The sequence below is a fragment of the Catharus ustulatus genome, chromosome 4 (genome assembly GCF_009819885.2).
Source record: "Catharus ustulatus isolate bCatUst1 chromosome 4, bCatUst1.pri.v2, whole genome shotgun sequence".
Classification (NCBI taxonomy): Eukaryota; Metazoa; Chordata; class Aves; order Passeriformes; family Turdidae; genus Catharus; species Catharus ustulatus.
The window spans coordinates 8,208,960-8,230,202 of NC_046224.1; the positions used below are offsets into that span (position 1 = coordinate 8,208,960).

General features: G+C 41.9%; 1 protein-coding gene across 3 annotated transcripts in view; it reads right to left on the reverse strand.

Annotated features, from left to right (window-relative positions):
- GRM3 (glutamate metabotropic receptor 3) overlaps positions 1-16,362 on the reverse strand; it is a 102,173-nt gene extending 85,811 nt beyond the window's left edge. For all 3 annotated transcript variants that reach the window (XM_033056994.2, XM_033056993.2, XM_033056992.2), the window contains exon 1: positions 15,679-16,362. The gene's annotated coding sequence lies outside the window, so the exon portion shown is untranslated. The remainder of the gene's footprint in view (positions 1-15,678) is intronic.
- Positions 16,363-21,243: the final 4,881 nt, after the last annotated feature.

Genomic DNA, 21,243 nt, shown 5'->3' on the forward strand with positions numbered 1-21,243 from the left:
ATCTCTCAGACTGAGAAGTGTGCTGGTTTCAGACCACTAGAGAAGGCATGGCTACACTGGCCTGAGACTCACAGTTGTCCAAATCCAATCTGCAGTCTCAGGTTCATCACAGCTGTGGCCAGACCAGGTTGTAAGCAAAGCTGCATCAGGTTCAGGGGGTGAGAAATTAATTGGGGTGAAAGAACTTCAGCATCAGTCTAGGTAAAGCAGAAATGAACTTAAACCATAAAAATAAATATTTAGGCTAGACACTAGGGGAAAATGTTCTTGTCATAATGGCATGAGGCACAGGGACAGGCTGTCTGGAAGAGTTGTGGAGTCTTTACCTTCACAAGATTTCAAGAAAAAGTAACCTTTTTCCAGGAGTGACACAACAATACTGACTCTGCTTTGGGGCAGGAGATAGATTGAATTGTCTCTTCTGTCTTTATTTATGTTGCACAACCCCTATATTTCCTGTATTTACAAGCTATCTCTGTCCTTGGAGCTTGTAGCAGTGCAGTTACACTGATTTACACTAGTTGGGGGATTGGAACAGGTCATGACTCATGTTCTCATGCCATCAGCTCCTCAGCAGCTTCCTACTGGTGATGGCCAAGCTCAGAGTGCAGCAGCCACTCCCAGTGAGAGGGGCAAGTGAGATGTTTTATTACAGTCCAAAGATTTTGCTGCAAAATCCTCTCTACTGCTGGAGTAAGAGTAAGAGAAGGAAGAGGCTGACTTTGAAAACCCAAAACTGCAGATGTTATTATCTCTTGAAGCTATTAAATGATGGAAGTACAGCACTCCTGACAAATTGAACAGCACTGCCAGTTGCTGTAACATAGACCAGCTCCACTGTTTGCTGCTAATTTATCACAATCTAGCATTTGACCCACTGAATCCTGAATTAAATTTTTATAAATTCGTGAACTATTTATACTGCTTGAAAAATCAATATCTTTTTATTGTTCACCTGTTTAGGACAGATAAAAGGAATATTTCAGTATTCTCCAGGGTCAGTGCAGTGCCTTGAATGATGAAAGACACAGTATCTTTTGAATGGAAGAAAACCTCCAGGACAGAAAGAGTGTAATTTACATGACATATCCTTCCTATCCATGACATGAATACTTTTTCACAAACTCATGACAAAATATAATGTCCTCTTAGAAGAGAACATCTAATTCTTTATCACTCTTTAAGAAAGAATTATTAATTTGGAAAAATTTTTATTTCTGAATTTCTTTGCATTTTGTATGAGCCATAAAAGCTCAAAGGAGTTATTTGAATTTCAATACCATCTCACACTTTTATTAAAATATACTATAACCCTGCTTCAGTAATTAACATGAAGATAGGACTCTTAGTCTAAAAACTGAAATCTCTCTTGTTATTTCAGATTTTCCCTAAGTATGCTTTTGATTAAATAATTACTGAACAGCAGGGTTAACAATTTATCTGTGATAGAGAGCATGCCACAAATTTTCTACTCATGTTCCTGCAGTTTATGCTTTTGCTGATGTGTTTTATGAGTATTTATTAAAGATGACGCCTTGAGTTAATAACATAAACTACCTACTAGTTTCATAATCATCACTGCAGTGCAGAAAACCTCAGAGTTACGGTAGTTCTGCATTGACGACGTCAACAGATTTACTGCATTCATTTCCTTATGCAAATATTCCAAAACCATACATAAGTTTATAACCTTATACAGCGTGCTGCCTACACATGCGGGTATCAAAGCCTGTGAACACGCAGAGAAGACTTTAAAGTTGACAGCACAAGCCATGCTGCACCTTCCTTTCTTGTTTCTCTGTTGTCCTAATATTAGAGCTCATTTAATGCTTGGTTTTGCAGACACAGAGGGTCTTCTGCACAGCCCCTCCAGTAAAATGAGACACTGCTCATGGTCTTTACATGACGTGTCTGTCTTTACTGAAGTCAGTCATAAGGATGTGCATGTGAACTGAGCAGAGACTTGTGATCCATTCTGTATATGTACATTATTTGCCCCTGCATGGCAGAGCTTGCCTCTCCCTGGCAGGACCACCTTGTTTGCTCCTGCAATTTGTCCATTTTCCCTCTCTCCCCCAGGAGGAGTGTGATGCTCTCTGCCCTGACTGCCTCTGCTGCACCTCACCACCAGAGCTGTGCAAAACACAGACCCTGGGATAGGAGCCCTGAATTATGGTCAGGTCACTGAGAGAAGAAGAGGGTTAGAAGGGTGCCCCAAGGGATCTTGATCTTCCTTTGCTATCACCCAAATCAAGATCAATTTTATTTATGTCTTATCTAATTCATGTCTTGGTTAACTTTTTTTCTAGACACTTTGGTGACAGGAACTTCCTCGATTTCCCAACAGTTTATTCTGTCTTATTCCTTACAATTGAAAGCTTTCCTGAGGTCTTGTCTTCTGTGTGACAGTTTAAGCCTCTTACTTACCTGTGACAAATCTATTTGTTCCACACAATTCTCCATGTTGATATTCTGTGCACTCCAAGAGATTTATAGCCTTTCTTGAAACATAATTCTCAAAACTGGGCCCCATACTCCAAAAGTGGCCCTACTAGTGTTGAGTAGAGACTAATCTTTACATTCCATATCTTGAAGACAATATTCCTGTTTATTAATCCTAGTAGAAAATTTCCTTTTTCCACAGCAATATGATACCATGGTGTTGAGTCATGCTCTGCTTCAGAGCTCCTAGAACCTTAAATCTATTGCTGCTGCACTGCTACCTGGCCTGTGGCTCATCTCCCATATTTGTGGTAACTTCTTTGTGAGTAATTTTATGATAAGTCTGTTTTCCTCCAAGGGTTACTTTGAAAGCCAGAATGTGAATGTTAATATTAATGTGTAGGATATCAATGTGTAGCTGATAAAAAAAAAAACAAACAAACCAAAACCAACCAAACAAGCAAACAAAAAAACCAACCAAAATAAACACACCAAAAAAAAAAAAAAAAAACCAACAAACAAACAAAAACCCAACCAACCAAAAAAACCAACTTTATGGAACTTGGAAGACATGATAATCAAGTTAGTTATCAATAACAGTCTGTCTACTTCCATGGCAAACAGATAGTCAATTACACATCAAAATAATATAAAAACTAATACATAGTAATAGTCAGCAATCAGCAATAAAGCTTAGGTCAATTATTTTGGTCAGCTACAATCTGGACTTTCATTGAACACTGCATAGAATTATGCATAATTTTGCAGAAAAATATGTCTTAATTAAACATGGAGAGTATCTGGAATCAATACAGATGGAGAATGCACTCACATTAATCTTATTGAAAGAATTTACATTTTATTTTAGGAGAAGAGCAGTACAGAGAGTTCCAATCACATCTTGAAGTCCTTCTGCTACTGCTCTCATGGAAGTTTTGCTTGAGAAAAGACTATAGGATGCAAGACCTGCATTTCAAGAGAGTTTTTTAATTAATAAATAAGCATAGGTGAATTAATACATGCAAAATAATTCTGGCATGGATAATAATTGAAAAAGCAGAAAAAATACTGAATGGATTAGCACACTTAATTGGTCTTAGGTTGTCTAATGAACAATTAGTCTTGTGTTTAATCCCTCTCAATCCATTCGTCTTTGCAGCTCTGAGTCTCTAAAGATAAACATGGATCATTCCAAATGTGCTTTTATTTTTGAAAACTACTTATATTAGTATTTAGTTGTAATCACTGGCATGGAAACCATCTCATAAATGGGAATGGACAAAAATGGGACATACTAGAGGACCTATACTTGGTGCTTTAAAAAAAGTGTTGCAAAAAACCTGCAGCATTTTAAAATAATACTGAGATAAGTCCTGTCGATTAAATAGAGATTAATATACCTGGAAACTGCATTTTTAAGGCCTTGGGAACACACTGTTGACCACTCAATAAGTGGAATTACAATGCCAGACCCTGCTGACCGTGATCAGAGAGTGAATCTTAGGTGCTTGATTTATTTATTTTCATCTAGGCTCAAGAGCCAGCCTATCAGATGAGTATTTGGGGTTGCCTATACTACAAGTGGAAAGAAAAAAACCATCAAGATGCATCCTGGATTGCCTGAAGATGCCTCTCTGTATCTCCCTATCCCAGACTGTAAAAAATTTCCCTCTCACATGGACAGCAATCTTCCCTTTCCCCCAGTGCAACCAAGGAGTGATTATTTAGCTGTCTCAACGTGACCAAGTTAGACAGAGAAAAGGGACTTCTCTGATACATAATGGTGGCTGGTGCTCTGCAGAGTCAGGCCAGTTAAATCTTCAAAGCAGCTGCTTACCTGTTGAGGAGGAATTCAAGGCTTGGAAGTTAATGGTCAGAAAAAAGTGAGTTGGACTGGCTGTGTTTTAATTCACTGAGATATATAAAGCATGTTTATTAATTTGAAGTCTAGAGGAAACTTTTTTTTTTTGCAATATTAAGCTGCTCGATGAATTACTACAGATATATGAGCTTTTTAGTTTTTCCTTCCTGAGTTTTTTTTCCCTTTTTTTTTTTAATCAGTAACTAATACTCATTTATGCATGAACCTAACAGATGTAAAGGGTTCTCTAAGGAGCCTTTGGAGCAAGTACCTGTGGCAGCTTCATTAGGACCTCTCTGACATTATCCACATCCTGGACATTTTAGGAAATATTCTAGACTGGCCAGGGAAAAGTCTGAGTCTTAATAAAAGGAGAGAAATTAAACAAGTGAGGCACACAGTGTGTCTAAGGGTCATGAAGTTCTGGATTCTCGCCTAATGCCACATTCATCAGGCTTAATGTAGATGAACTCTGTGTGGGTTTGCCAGCAGCAAAGTCAAACATCTCATTTGAGACCTGACTCTGTGATTATGAACCTGAAAGCACGAGCAGCTTCTGCTTTCCCAGGGGCCTGCAGCTGGAGTCCCCATCACACATCTGTGTCCAGCACTCAGCTCTGCATCACGCACATGCATCTCATGCTTGGAGCTGGTCTGGAGCTTCCCCTCCACAAAGATTCCTGCACATTTCCCATGGTGGACAATGCAGCAGTCAAGCATCCCCTCTCTTTAGCAGTGACTGAACCAAGAGAAGCCACAGCCCACACAGACCCTTCTGGCAAAGACAAAGCAATAGGTTCTTCAAACTGCCTTAAAAATTTTCCTTCCAAAATATTAATGTGGATGTGAGGGCTGGCAATTTCTTGGTTGGAGGTAGATGTGTTGCAAACTAGGAATGATCACAAGGAGTCAAGAAAAAATAAAGCAAATTGGAACGTGACAGGAAAAGGACATCACTGTGGCTCTGTGCAGCTCCTGAGGTTCTTTGGGTGAAATGCTGGCTGGAGTGAGGCTTGGAGAACAGAAGAAATACATGGTACAAAGGATTTCTGGGAGAAATGCATTCAAGACAAGGGAAGTCAAGCCTTTCATTGTACTCATCTTTTGGGTATGGGTCCAGATGAGCTACTGGAGAAGGCAAAAAGGGAAACAGCAAGAAAAACAAGCTACTTAAAAAAGCAAATGTCAAAAGAAAACCAGTTATTTCACTGAGTCAGGAGGAGATGACTGAGGGGAACATTACCTAAATGAACATTAAACAGCTAAAATCGAATCCCTTTGCAATATAAAAGTCTAGAATGGAAAAGAAGATACTGAATTGCTTCAAATTTCCATAGCAGAGAGGATAAGAGTGATAGGCTTGGTTGCAAAAAGTGGGATTTAGTTAAACTTTTGGAGACCTTTTGTCCATAAAAGCAGTGAAACACTTAAGATATATGTTTTTGCAGGAAGCTGGGAAATGTCTGTCATTGCAGATTTTAAAGTAATCATTCAACAAGTATCAGTTAATAAAGACTTAAAGACAGTTTATGCCTCCTTTGGAGGGGGAGATGGATCAGATGAGGTCCTTACTGGTGTCATTGTCTGTGGAACTATAAATGCGGCGTTCAGGCAAAGGGAATGTTGTGTACAATCTTTGAAAATGAAGAATCTCACATAAAAAGGGCTTCTTTCCATCCATTTCTAGCCTAATGGATACTGCACTCTCTCAGGATAAGTTCTAATTGGAACCTTGTGCCCTTGCCAGGAAATCACAGGGACTAAGGAACCCTATTACTCTGCAGCTGCTCCCTGGACATTGATTTAAGGTAGTTAGGTCTAAATGCAACTATTTGTCTGCTTCCTTCCTTTAAAAAATGTGGAATAGACAGGCAGATAAGTAGAAGTAATGTAAGACTTGACTTCATCTTACCAACTGGCCAAAATACCTGAATTTTAGGGAGTGGAAGCATCTCCCAGAGAAAAGCAGGGCACGGCTGGGTCACACCCCTCCTTGCTACTGCAAGCTTCAATTTACATTCCACCCTTTGGCCAAAAAACTGATATACAAATTAAATCTCAGCTCCCAGGACCTGATGTTACTTCCACACTAAATTCATCCTTTCTTCATAGTGAATAATGCCACTAGGAATATGTTTATCTGAGCTTGATACTCAAGGTGTTAGCATTAATCACTAAGCTTTGTCCTGGATATCTGCTTCTGGGAAAAGATCTGTTTAGATGACTGATATCATTGAGAATTTCATAATTCTTAGAAACATCAAAAATGTCAATGACAATAAAAATAAAGCATCAAACCTTACTCCTCAGAAGCCTCTAATGCTGTTGAAGTGTCTGATATTTCCAAGAGTTTTTCAATCTCTGAAACTGGTAAAATAGAAACACCTTTCCCACATTTTCCTTGCCTTTAACAAATGATGGTTCTTTAAACCTCCTTCTCCCCTCTTTGTTTGCCCAGAGGATCAAAGCCTTTTTATTTATTTCTTTTTCCTCCCAAGCAGTTTCTGGAGTGTTGAAAAAGCACCACCAGTATACTGAGTTTACATTACAAACAAGTTAAAATTCCCAGTCTGTCAGAGCTTTTCTCCTAGGATACCAAGGAAAGCAAAGTTCAGCTAAACTGCACCATTAATCGGAGATCACTTGTGAGTGAAGAAGAAAAGATTGCTTTAAGCAGAGCTATTCTCTTCTCAGTCCATTTCAGAAAGGAAGGTTATTATTCTCTGAAAGTTATCTGATTTTATTTGTATTCCTGGAGTGGCTCCATTAAGTCATGTTCCCTTTTCACCCATAAAATCATCTTAATGAATCAGCTGTGGGATTGGCCATATGTAAATGCACCTTATGACAGCTACAATGACAAGTGAATGGATGAAAAAGACACGGGCTGCATGTTGCTTTTGTTGGAACAGCAGTGGGGTTTGTTCTGCTTTTAAGACATGAGGTAGACAGTTTATTTCTTTTCTTGGTTATGAAGAAAGTGCTCTTTTTTTCTCTTTTTTTTTCTTTTTTTTCTTTTTTTTAAATTTTTTTGAGGTAAATGTATTTTGTAATAATGGTGTGATAAAGAAGCTTGAGCTGCATGGTTTAGGAGTATTTGGCTAAAACAGACTTGAGGCTTGGTCTACCATTCTCCTTTTCCTCAACTTCTGAGAGCAAAGACTTGCCTGATAACTCACCCTGAGCATCCCTCAGTGTAGGATGAGTTGTACCTGTTTAATAAAAGGCATTGTCTGTGATCTCTGGTATTGTCAGGGCTCTTCCAAAGCCATGGTGGCTGCAAGGAGCAAAATGAGCAGCACAATTAAGAGATCCTGAGGGAATACAGGGAAATGCTTGCAAGATAGATTTAACAAGTGCACTTTGCACAGTGTTTGCAAAATATCTAAGGAGGTTCCTATAAAGTTTGCAAATTTTCTAGTAAAATATTATTTTATGGACAAATATTTCATAATAAGGTAAAGGAGAAACTTAATAGTCTCTATGCAAAAAACGCACTGTAATGTCTATTAGGTGTTGTAAAGTATCTTTTCACACAATTTTGCCAAGGTTTAATCCAATATTAATACATTAATGCCTCATGTGGGTGTTTTTCTTCCCTGCTTTTTGCAAAGCAGAGTTAAATACTGGTAAAATACATCTGCTACAAGGTAAAATCAAGACATTTAATTTGTGGTGTTATACAAATGTGGAAGTTTTACAATAGAACCAAATGCAGTTTCAGTTGGCTTGCAGTGAATATGTCTTTCTGACTGACTAAAGGTTTGTAAAAATGCATTAAAAATCTATAATAAAAAGCAAAGTCCATAGTCATGTTCTTGACTGGTGACACTCAACAATCAAATACACATATAATCTCACCAAAAATTATAAGGAAAGATTTTAAAAACTGATTTTTCATGGCAAAATCAGTTATATTTTTTGCATAAAAATATTAGTTTTTAAATGGTCTTGCAGAGAAAGATAATTTTTGACAGTTCTTAGCCATGTGAGCTGATCCATGCACACTATTTTAATACCTCAGCACTGAACCCTAAATGTGTTACTGTACAATATTCTTATCTTTCTTTTTCTTCCATCCTTTTGTCTATTTATCTGCTTTCTCTTGTCACAAAAATACAGATATATGAAAAGGAAAAAAATTATTCATTCTATGAGTTCTGGAAACCTCCCCAAAATTTGTTTATTGATTTTTATCACATTTCTTGCTATGTGAGTCTAACAGTAGGGTAGCCTATTTCTGCTAAGCATTACAAATTTAATATTTTTAAACACTAGCAGAGCATGTCTTCTCATACTTTCCTGATAATTTCTTCACTACATGGTGCAACCAATGCCAATTAAATTAATAACAATAATATAATATATCATGATTATAAAGCAATACAGAAATTGCTAGCAGCAAGTACTGGATCCAAAAATACCTCAGCCAAAAATCTCTTACAAAACACACATGTAGAAAATGCCCTCAAGCACACCTGCAGGTGTCCCATGGTGGAGGCCTGGCACATACAAGCTGGGGACAGTTTGGGATCTAAGGAGATTTAATCACAGCTATGTTATGGAAAATAGACACTCAGGTGGGGAGCTGCACTTTCCACTGCTCAAGGTCAACAAGGTCAGTACTGGTCTAGGAGCATCTCAGAGAGCCTGAGACCAGCTCCCCATGGGGCTTTTTTCCTCACCAGGGGGGAGAAGTGGATTTAACCTTCATTCCTATAACAGAGACAATTTCTGTACGAGCCCTGCTATTACATGTCTGTGGAGCAGGGAGTTACACCACTGATGGAACACTATTCAGGAACTTTTGGGGCTGAAAAAGTTTAGGAATATATTTAGGGATAAATTTTAGGAATTTAGGTGTGAAACAATATTTTGTAAGATTTTCAAATGGTGTCCCATTCTACACTTCAGCATTGGTTTGACCACAGTGTTCAAAGCCTGCTGCAAACCATTAATGTCCCTTTAGTGTTAGATTTGGCATCTGACACATTAATTTTGAAGAGGAATCTATCAGTAAAATCAGACTGCCCCTTGTTGCCCATTTATCTCAGCCAGCTTCTCTGCAGGGCTCATTCCAAAGAATCCCACTAAATCCCAAGCTGGGGGAGCTGCCTGCAGCATCCTCTTCACAGGAGGGCAGGATCTGTGTCAGCTCAACCATGTCCTTTGGAGGAGCCAGCACAGCCCACAGAGCCTGAGGCTTTGCAGAGCCCCAGGTCATGCAGTTATGTGCTTGTGTGTCCTTTCTCCAGGTGCAGCATTTGGGTAACACAAAAACTGTCCCTGGTTTGTGTGTGGGCTCGTTAGTGGAGCTTTGCATGGGAGTGGAAGCTAATGTTGAAGTTTTACTGTATTTCTCAGCTGAGGGTGCTGTCAGGCTCTATATTCTGCACATTTTCTCTTCTCTCTGTCTTCCACCAGCATGTCATGTTCTAGACAAAGATTTTTCTCAGTTCTCAGGTTCCCTTCAGCTCTTTCCTCCTGGCAAGCCCAGGCCCAGCTCCTTCTCTGTACTAGTGGGAGGTGACTTTTCTGTACCTCCCACACCCTTTGATACTCTTTTCCTTCCTTTTTTTCTTTTTTTTTTTCCTGTCAATCATTTTCCCTAGCCTTTGTCAGTGCTTTTCCTCTGATGTCATGCCAGTCCCAATCCTTTCATTTTGCTTCCCTATTTTATTCTTCCCTTTGTTCTCTCCTCAAGCACTTCTCATTTTCTCAAGATCATTTTTGTTTCTTCTCACTGGCATACTCTACTTCCCCTATTCAGCACCCCTTCTTTCAGGTACCCTGTTCCTTAAAGGGTACTCTAAACTAACACATTCATCTTTCTTCACATGAAAAACCAGTTATCCCATTATTTCTCCTAATACAGTTCTGTCTTATGAATTTGCTGACTTTGTGGTCATCCACTTAGCTTTTGACTTCTCCCTTGTGTAGACTTGCTTGATTTTCCTCTGGAATCTGACAATGTCTCCATTGACTTCACCACCTTCATCAGTCTTAAAATCTCTTCTTCCCACAATGGGCTTATCATTTAATTTATTTTTCTTCCAGCTTGAATAGTCATTTGAGCATCTCTACTGATATTTTTTCCCTTTTCTATCAAGCAATTTTCTTCTCTTTATTTTTCACATTTTTTCTTGTGCAGACATATTTTCCTCAATTTTTTTTTTGTTATTTTCACAACTTTTTCCCTTCTCTATTCACTTTTCTAATGGAGAATTTCAAGGTCTGACAGCATCCACTGAAAGTCCAAGTTCCCATTTCATCCATGAAAAGTTTTTCAGCGATTCCCTCTCTACACACCTTGCCTGGTGCATATTTGATCTAGTTTATACTCTTGGGGATCACGCTGTATGCCTTTGGATGCACTGGCAAAGTGACCTTGAAGGTCAGGGTCATCAGTACTGCCAAGTTCAAGCCACTTGCCAAACTTTAAAGTGTTCTGAAGGAAGGCTGCTCAGTAAGTGGGATTAAGGCCATGCTTTTCCATGTGCCTGTGTTGGGTCTTAGTTTGCTGCTAACCTGATTCTTACATTTTTGGGAAAGCCTGTTGATTTACATGAGGAGCCCATATATTCCTACATAAGCAGTATCATTGCTGACTATGTAAATACTCCCATTATCTCAGCATAGCTATGAAAACCAGCATGTTAATTGTTTCAACTACATAATTTTATATTTGAGAGGACCAATATCAGATAGAAGTAACATAGTTTTACAGACTATTTCTTTGTATAATTTGCTGTAGCTTTTGTAACTTCTTTTCTTTTTGACTTTGATAGGTTCACAGTGATTTACCCCCCATGAAAATTTGCTGCATTACTCTTAAAAGGCAGCTGGAAACAAGACAGTATGTTTCTTGCAGTATTTTTGAAAATCTGCAAATCCCTGAAATAAATGTCTGGAAACCTCTTAAAACAATAGATAAGCAATTAAATCCATTGAGATTGCACAGGGCGTTCTGGGCTTACCTGAAGAAGGGGACTTGAAGAAATTGCACTGATCTGCATTAGTTAAAGCACTCCTAACAATGAGCTGTGGCTTAGTCCCAGTGGAAATACCTGACAATTGCACTGAGGTTATTCCCAGGCATCATTGTGCCTTGGAGGATTTTTTTTTTTTGGTCATTTTACTCCTACTACTAAATTAAACTCAGGATTTTCTGTCAATCTTTATTTTCATAAAATGAAACGTGCTCCAGGTTTGTTTTTTTTCCTGCCAGTTTAGGGATGGATTATGAGAGTGAAAATTGTCTTGCTAAATTCATAGCAAGAAACAGTCACAGGCAGAGACTTGAGGGGATGGTACCCCTGGAGGATACTGCCCTCCTTTCCTGCCACCTCTGGACCCACCACGGTTTTGTTCTGGACATTCAGGGCTGGCTGCAGGGGCAGGTGCCTGATTCTCCCCCTGGTCACCCCATTTTGTTGTCTGTGGCTACTCCACTGCAAATGCAACCCATTCAGAGATTAAAGCACAGACTTATTCTCCACACTAGGAGAGATCATGTCTTGGGTTACAATACAGAGTGTGATAAAAGGTATCTATTCTATCACCATCTGTTGAGGGTGGAGACAGTGATCCTTATCTCTGTGGGAGATATTCTGCTAATGGGCCATCCATTGAAACCAGGCAGGGCATTGTTCTTTATCTTTTCCCAACCCATCCTTCCTCCAGCCAGTCATTTTCTGCTAATGGCCATTGAGTCCCACTGTGGGACTGATAAAATTACTGCATCCCATTGGAAGTTGTTCCAGCCAGGGGGAAGAGCCCAACATTTCTTACCAAGATAAAAACAGAGGTTTTGGGACACTAAGGGAGCCCCTTTCTCCACTGGACTCCAGGGGGAAGCTGAATTTCTCCACATCATCACTGGAGCTCCGGAGGGAAACTGCACCTTGTACAGGAGCACTGCTCCAGCTGAGCCACATCTGTCACTGCAGGAGGATGCAGCCACCATGGAATGGGACTGCTGCCAACACCCTGCCTGACGGGTGTCAGGTTGTACTCTGACTGTGTCAGGGTTTGGAGTTTGTTTCTTTGTAGTACTGTATTTCTATTTTAATTTCCCTAGAAAAGAACTGTTATTCCTAATTCCCATATCTTTGCCTGAGAGCCCCTTGATTTCAAAATTATAATAATTTGGAGGGAGGGGGTTTACATTCTCCATTTCAAAGAGAGGCTCCTGCCTTTCTCAGCAGACACCCGTCCTCCAAACCGAGACAGAGCAAGAAGACAATCTTCTCTTTAGCTCTCTGACCTGGACTAAGTTCTTGATTAAGCTTTAAACCAGCTCTTATTTTTATACCAATGAGCAAAAATTGCCCCAACAGTCAATATTACACCACCTTCACAAAAGCTTATGTGGCTTGCCATAGTTATACACATTCCCATGTAGACAGGGATGCTGTCTGGTTCTGGAGAGTGTCAAACACCTTGGTGGTGTTCTGTGACATCCTGAGAGTGACTTTACCAACGACAAAAATTCATACTAACTGATCAATAACTACAGTACAACAAGTTGGAACACACAAGGTGCAACAATCCTGATAAAATTTTATAGGACTTTGGAGACAGCTTTCAAAAACTGATCAGAATGAAGTCCCTTCAGTAGGATGCTATTGGCAAATTTAACAGCCTCATAGACAGGATCTCATACCCTGTGAAATCTTGAGGCTGGATTCCCAAACTGCACTGCTAAACCAGACTTTTGATGGGTGCACACCTCATGTGACCCACCTGAATACTTATAGGCAAACACAGAATTTAGCCCACTGGTTTTAAAGGTAAAACTGAAATTTTACCCCAGCATAAGCAAGATTAGAACCAGGTCTTTCATCTCTTAGAGTATTCTATGTAGGACTCTGTGAGCCACAGCACAATTTATGTTCTGTAGGACACTGCCATGGGCGAGTTGTGTTCACACAAAACATCCAAATTGTTCTTTCTTTAATGCCACTACATGTCCCTACACTGCCTTCATTTCCAAATTCAGCTCTACTTATGTAACACAGACCACTGAACTGAATGATAGCATTGTTTGTAATGTATTTATTTTATTTTGGCTTTCCAGTCTGATTTAATACTTTGCTTTGTCACATTTATTTAAATGTAAAAACATTATGTGAATCCAGAAAGATGCTCTACCCCTGAATCTTGCTTTAGATCCAGTCTTTCAATGATAAAATTAGAATCTTACTCCTAGACAAGGTGTCAACATTTGCCTAAAAAAACTTTATTTCTTTATTTGTAGAAGCTTACAAGTAGGTCATCAACACAAGTAACCCTGGCAAACATCAACAATGATCAGAAAAGCATTTGGATTCAGGATGAAAGTCTAGTTTTAATGTACTTGATACCTATGCCATTTTACTTGGTTTTAAGTTACAGAGCAACTAATATGTTTTCTATTTTGGAGTGTTTTCTGGTTTATATATAATGGAGGGCTCTAGAGATATTGAGAGTCGTGGACAGCATTATTCTTAAAACAAATCCCTAATAAACAAACAAACTCACAGAACTTAAAGTATGAAGTATTTGAGTAGGGGAAAATTAACTTGCATTGCTTTTCAAATAATTAGTTCATTAAAATGGATTTGGATGAATTTTTCTGATTACAGAAATATAAGTTTTCTATTACCTTAATTTTGAATAAAATTACCTTAATGTGCAATTTTTCCCAATATAACTGGAGAAATTACCTTTTATTAGAATACATTTATCAACATAAATAACAGCAGAAGTCATCATGATTTAGGTGCATTTCAATAAAATGAAAAACATAATTTTCCTAAAATATGTATTTGATCAGGTGGGTTGTGTGATTTTCAAATTGTTTTCCTGAATATTTAATCAACATGAGGCATATGAAGCTGAAACAGGTACCAGTCTGTGTCCCAGGCTGTTCTGTTTCACAGTCTTCCAAATGAATGTTTTTAAAAGCTGATTTAACTAATTGAAAAAAAAACACAAAGCAAGACAACAACAAAAAGAACTAAAACCATCTTCAGCAGGTGGCATAAACTGAGAAGAAGCCAAAAAACTCACAAACTACCAGCAAATCCTTAGTTCAGTTCAATGCAGTATTGGTGAAATGCCTGCCTAGTTTTTCATGAATTGCTTGAGTTTTATCAAGATTGCTGAAATACAAGGACATGTACATAAAATGATCCATTGAAACACTGCGACAACGTGAGGGGATAAAGCCCCAAAATCCAGCTCTCCCCTCCCCAAATCTTAGCTATCCAGTGGCACAGAGACAGACTTTCTCACACCCACATGTGTGTCCCAGCAGATCCGTGTGGCTGGCACACACATGGATGGAAGGTACGCACCACACACCTCTAGGTCTACAGGGGTTTAGATAAACACTGTCCAGGAATAAAAAACACATTCCTATGAATCTGCACGTATAAAACATCCACATGCATCCAAGCAAACACAGAAGCACAGATACACACACCTGCACACCCAGAGACACGGGGACAAGGCACATCCACAGGCACAGGCAGCTCCCGGAGCACACACACACCGGCACAGCTGGCTGTGTACTCACACGGACACACAGATTTGTGGGCAGATACACACATGAGGAAGAGTTACAATGGCTGTATCACCCCTGCTAACCTCTCCTTCCTTTTTGAAATAATCCAATTTTAGGATCCTGGAGCGAGCCAGGTTCCTGCAGGGGAGATATTCCCAGAGGAGCAAAGCACTTCCCATTTCTTTAAGGTTCCCCACCTCTCTCGCCCTCTCTCCCAGCAGCAGATCCAGGGAGATGAGCTGGGCACTCAGCACAGCTTTCCCAGCTGCTGGCTTGGCACTTTCCGCCTAGGTTAAGGAAGGGCATAGGATGGCAAGCTTAAAATCTCATCCCTTCACCCCCAAAGCCTGTGGGAGCAGGAACCTCTGGGCAACATCTGGACACAGCTCCTTCCTGCACATTACCCCCCCACCCCCCAGCTGTCGACTACAGGGGTGCCCCTGAACCCTGCCCTTCCTCTGCAAGTGTAAAAGCCCTTGTCCTCCTCCTGTTCCCCCCTTCCCCGTTTCTCCTGCCCCCCGAATCCCGTCAGGAAACCTCTTCTCAATTCGCCACTCTAAACTTTTTCCCGGCTGCACAACCCGCAAGCCCCGGCAGCAGCTGCGTCTGGTCCAGAGGGCAGGATGGGGCGGGGGTGGGCTGCAGGGACCCGGGATGCAGGGATCCAGGCTGCAGGGTGCGGGATGCAAGGAGTGGGATGAGAGCATCGAGATGCGGGATCCGGGGATGTGCGGACCGGGATGCGCGAACTGGAGACGCAGGATGCAGAGGTGGGGATGTGGGATGCAGGGAGCAGGACGCGGGATAGCAGTGCCCAGCTTCTTACCGTGCAATGAGGATAGCTCCTGGTGAGGGTCTCCAGCTGCCCCCGGGCATCGCGGGCCTCCCGATGTGCTCGTTAAACATCCACCGGGGAGTCTCACCCCCCAAACTTGTGTGAGCTGCTTCCTCTGGGAACAATCACCCTTTCTCCCCCCCACCTTGGATCGGATCCCGATGGAAACTCATCAAGGCCTCCTAAGTGGCCAGAGGTAAGCTGTGAGAGAAGAAGAGGGGGACAGCGGGACGGAGAGGCTCTGATCACCAAGCGATGATCCCCTTCCTTTCCCCTCTCCTGTGGAGCACCCGCTTCCCGTTCCTCTGACCAACTTTGGCTCTGCTCAGCCCGGCAGCGCCCGGGACCGGCGCTGTGAATTGGGGTCCCTTTTCGCTGCTTGGCATCTTTCTAGATTTCCTCTCCTTTCCGGGCAAAGGGGATTGGTGCAAAGCTTTAAATTAGGAGGCGACCTAGAGTTGCAAAGACAGGGAGTGGGAGCTGGCTGGCGTTCGCAGACCGCCTCCCCCGGCGCGGAGGGGCCGGCGGAGCCTTATCCCTACCATTTATTCATTGACTGCGCTCCTAGCTCTCACTCTGGAGCTGGCCACTGCTCCTGGCACGGGGCTGTGGCAGAAGCGCTGGGAAGGAGGCGAGCCCCACGCTGCGGGGCTCCCCGCGGCTGTTTAACTGCGCCGGCAGCGCGGGCAGAGCGCAGCCCGGCCCCGGGGGGAGGACGGGGCTGGGGGGGACGGGACACGGGGACGCTGCTGTCGCCTGGCAACCCTGCATCCCTGCCCCGAGCATCCCTCCCCCAGCGCCCTGATTGGACGGGCCGGGGCGGGGGGAACGCACACGCTCCTCCGAGGATGCTGCGCCCCGGCACTGCGACTTGTCGCATCCTCAAAAAGCCGGGAGCGGGCAGGGTGAGCACAGAGCAGCCGGGAGTGCCGAGGCAGTTCAGGGCGTGTATCGCCGTCCTCCTGCCTTCTCGCTTCCAGCTGGCTTGATCAATTTGCTTCTGCTCTACATCTTCTAGAAAAAAGATTGTATTTGTGTGTGTGTGTGTGTGTATGTATGTATGTATGAATGGGTGCATGGATGGATAAATAGATAGATACAAAGAAAATATACCAACATCTGCACACAAATATATGTATATAACCATATGCATTTGTATATACAGATACATGTATATGAATTGTAGTCTTTATATTATCTCTCTATATTCTAACTCCTATATGGGAAGAGAGAAGAAAAATAGTTACTGAGAAAAGATCACTTCAGGGTGCAGCAAAGCTGGATGCAAAGGGGAAAAAAAAGCTACTTTTTGGCTTGTGTATATTTGAAAACCATAGATTTACATCAGCTGGAGTGGTCACAGAAGGCTGTGGTCCTAAAGAAAGAATTAAACCCGATGAGGTGAGTGAGCTGTAAGAGTCAGTGAGGATGGATGCGTTGACTTCAGACAGGGTGAGTTTAAGCCATGCTGCATGGGGCATTGCTGGTGTTATTTGTGGCTTCATTGCTTATTCTCTGCTATGGGGGACAGTGAGCAGCTGCTTCCTGCTGGTTGGGTGTAGTATGGAGAGGATGTCTGTAAAACCCCAATACCTCCCTTTCCATACAGCTCCAGCTGGGACACTGTGAATTTCTCATATTTTAGCAGGCAGAAGCCCATTGTCTACTTCTGCCTGAATGTTTCCCTGCACCTTTGGACTTAACCCCAGGCAGCTCCCCACCAGTGCTCAGTTAAAGCAAGGAAAGAGACACTGCAGTCAGGAGCTGCAATCCAGCTCACATGGGGCCACTATTGTTTCAGCAGCCACAGTTCCAGTAAGGAGTTAAGTCAAAGTAAAAGGAAATAAAATAATCTGCTTCTGCTTTGTAATATTTTATGTTTAGTTATTTAACATCTGTTTACTTTTGTGATCTACCATTACATTTGAGCTACTTGGATAATTTTATGAGTTTTTTCTTTCTTGGAAGCCAAGGACATTTGCTGAGATGTGCATGTTAAACTGTTTCATTAAGGACAGAAGTTAAACAGGGAGGAAAATGAAAGACAGCAGTTTCTCTTTGGTTTACCTTACTTTAGATTGGATCAAAATGTACATGAGACATTGCTGTAACATAAGGGTAAACTGGAATGAATAGAATATCAGTCTCATGTCTTTCAAATCATAGCACAATTTGACAAATAGGTCCAGAATACAATTTTTTCACAGTCCTGCAGGCTGATTTCCAGGAAAGACTAGTGACATGAAAGATCTGATTCTGCATTGCTTTGTACATAGCAATCATGCCTCAAAGTGAGTATGAAAGTAACTTTTTCATTGGGTGGGATATAAAACCCACTGTGTATGAAATTGGCCACCACAGGCACCAAGTGGAATTTGGCTGAGATAGTTTGTCTGATTTGCAGCAGGTCACTTGGAGCTGGGGAGGAGACCCAGTCATTTGTTCTGTGCTTCAAAAAACATCAGTGGTACTGATGGTTTACTCCCTTTCCATGCCTTGCTGTTGTGCAGCATCTGATATCAGTCCCTAACACTGCTCCTACATGCATTTACATATGACCCATGGCTACTGAGAACAGGAAAATAAACCTGAACAGTCAAACAGGATATAGGGAAAGGGAAAAGGCACAAGGGTTTCATTCCTACTTTCTTTCAGGGTTCTTCCTCAGCCAGTTCTCCTGGCACAACAGGGACTCATTTAAGCGATAAGAACCTACCCCTGTCTTTCTAAAGCATGACTCTGGAGAGCTCATTTCAGTTTATGACTCTGGAAAACCATGTTCATTTTTGTAGGGAACACAACTGTGCCTCAATTCTCTTTTGGGACAGCACCTGGTGCATCCACATAGGGTGCTCTGAAGATGCAGCTGGGTACTGAGCCTGTGTTTTCAGTCAGTCAGATGTTCAGGCTTACAGGTACACACAGTGTGACAGTGCAAGGCAACACAAAGATCTCAGTGAAGCTCTGGGCTGAGCTGTGTTTGGGTGCTGCTGGCAGATCCTTCATTTCAGGCTAAATTGAGCACCTCATGCTACACTTAATTGTAGATACACCCACAGTTAGGCACAGAAATCAGGCTGTGTAACTTCTGCCAGGGGACAGCTTGGAGAAAGCAATCAACAGCCCTAAATGTCTATGACCTGGATCCAAAGAAGGTGTTTTAATATGAAATGTATTTATTTCTTTTCTGCCTGTGAAACAAAGATGGTAAAGCAGCATTAAATTTTCTAAAACAGGAATATTTTGCCTTTGTGAATTATCTATTAGTGAAATAGTAGTTGTATCCAGTTAAAAGATTGATTCCTTTCAAATTGAGATCTCATATAACACCAAATTGAGTTCATAGAAAGCTTTGATGAGCTGAAGAATTTGTTTTTATAAAACTCATAAATGTGATTAACAGGCTTATCACCACAAATAAACAGATGCATGTCTTTTCCTTGCACAGAATTTTAGCATGAGCTTCAAGACTGTACACATGGGAACTTTCCAATTTTACATTTGACAGGAAGATACTGTTCCAGCAAAACACTTTGTAGGGTTCCCTAACTTGCTATAAGCATCTGTTTTGGGACACACTCAAGTTATTTGCTGATTAAAGACTAAAGCAAAGCTCTAGAAAAATTGCAAATGTGCTTGTACAATCAGTACAACAATTGCAATTGGGCTTGTACAGCCCAATCTATGGATTTTGCCCAGCCTACCTGAATAATTCATGAGGCTTATGGTCTTTCCTCCTTTCCTGAGGACCTTACAGAAATGGGCAGGAATAGGGCCATAGATCAATGAGGCTGTTTCTACCAAATTGCTCCCTGCCACCTGATTTCCCACAGCTCTGCATCTGTTTCCTGAGAGGAGGTGATGTGTGAGTGGGCAGGATCCCGTTCTGTGGCTCTGCCTGAGCTAACAGTTGTGGTCATCACCCCAGGCCAATCCTGGCTCATCTCTGTGGTTTGGGGCACACATCAGAAGCACCTAGAGATGGTATCATGTTCTCCTGGGAGCCTGCCAGTCTCAGGGTACAGAACCCTGTTTGGATGGTGGCAGTCACAGGGGTCTAGATGTGTCTCCACAGCACTATGGCCGTGTCAGTCTGTCTGCTGAGACAGAAAGGCAGAAAGTTCAAAGCAGGGATCTACAAAACCCCACACTCTCTGACTCATCCCCACCTGCCAATTGTGAGGGACATGGACACACTCCAAAGGAGCAGCCCAGTGGCACTCAGCTTTCAGAGGAACGTGGTAATCCCTAGGGAAGATCCACAGCAATGAAGAGTGTAAGGAGTGTCACTCTGTCATACTCCAGGACCTCATGGATTGCTGTGGAAAATGATGCAGTGCTGTGGCTGCTGGCTGAACACCAGTGCCCAACAAAGGCCCTCCACTTCCTCAGCTGGGCAGGGCATGGTAAGTATAACAAAAATAGACTCTTCCTTTTCTCTAAACAAACAACACTGATGGTCTTCATCATGAAGTTTGTAATCAAAATGGAATGTCTTCCTTTCCCATTGTTAAGTAGCTTTGAAGAGATTTTAGGTCAATACACATGGTGCAGAAAGTCCCCATGTACATTCAGTGCTGTTCTTCTTATGGCTGATTCATGTGGCATCCCTCAGGCCTTCAGTGACATTGTTATTCCCTCTCAGATGTCCTGTGACGTCTTTCTTAGCTGGCTGAAAGGATTCTGGCTTAGTACCATCAGGCTTTTTTGGGGCAGTCAGCCTTTCTCATTCCCAAGGACAGTGGAACTCTGACTGTAAGGCTCAACACAATAAAAACCTGTGCTTCATGTGGTATGGTCTGGCACATGGAAGCAAGTGTGCATTCCACACTTCAGTGCACATGTAGCAGCATCCTCCCTTCTGCCTCCATCTCCCATGACCACCAGTATCTTTACCTGTCTCTTCTGCCCACCTCTCCTCCAGCAAATTTTCCCATTTCCTTCAGTATTCCTCTGCCTTTTTCACTTTCTTCTCTTTTACTCTTTAGATAGCTGGCTGCCTGCTCATGCCTATAAGCCATGTCTCCAGTTAACCCCAAGGTCTCCTTGCCCCTTCTCCACAAAGAAACCTCTCTCCATGGAAAAAACCAGCAGCTGTTGTTCATCTTCTTCAGCTACAAGAGGCGAAAAGGTCTGGCTTCACTGTGGGAACCAGCTGCCCTCTTTCCACCTCTGCTTCCTTCTCAGAAATCAGGTTTCCCAACATACTGCTGGGGACACATGTGACATCCAGATGTTGTCCAAATGGGGCTCCTTCACAAAATACATGAGCAGCAAGGGTCCCTCCAGGTCCCTGCAATATATACAAGTATACACACTCCACTTGCACCCTCCAGCCCTTCCCTAGCCAAAATCCTGCTGCAGTTTGTGCAGGTGCAGGCATGAACACAACACAGGATCTGCCTGATATGTGCAGGACACTTTAAATCTCTGCCAGCTCATGACTATGGGTCCAAGGTCCACCCCCACTTCTGCATCTTCTCATTCCATCCTTCCACATCATATATGAGGATATAATAACATATGACAAATATGTTATTTGTCTTCTGAGAGGAG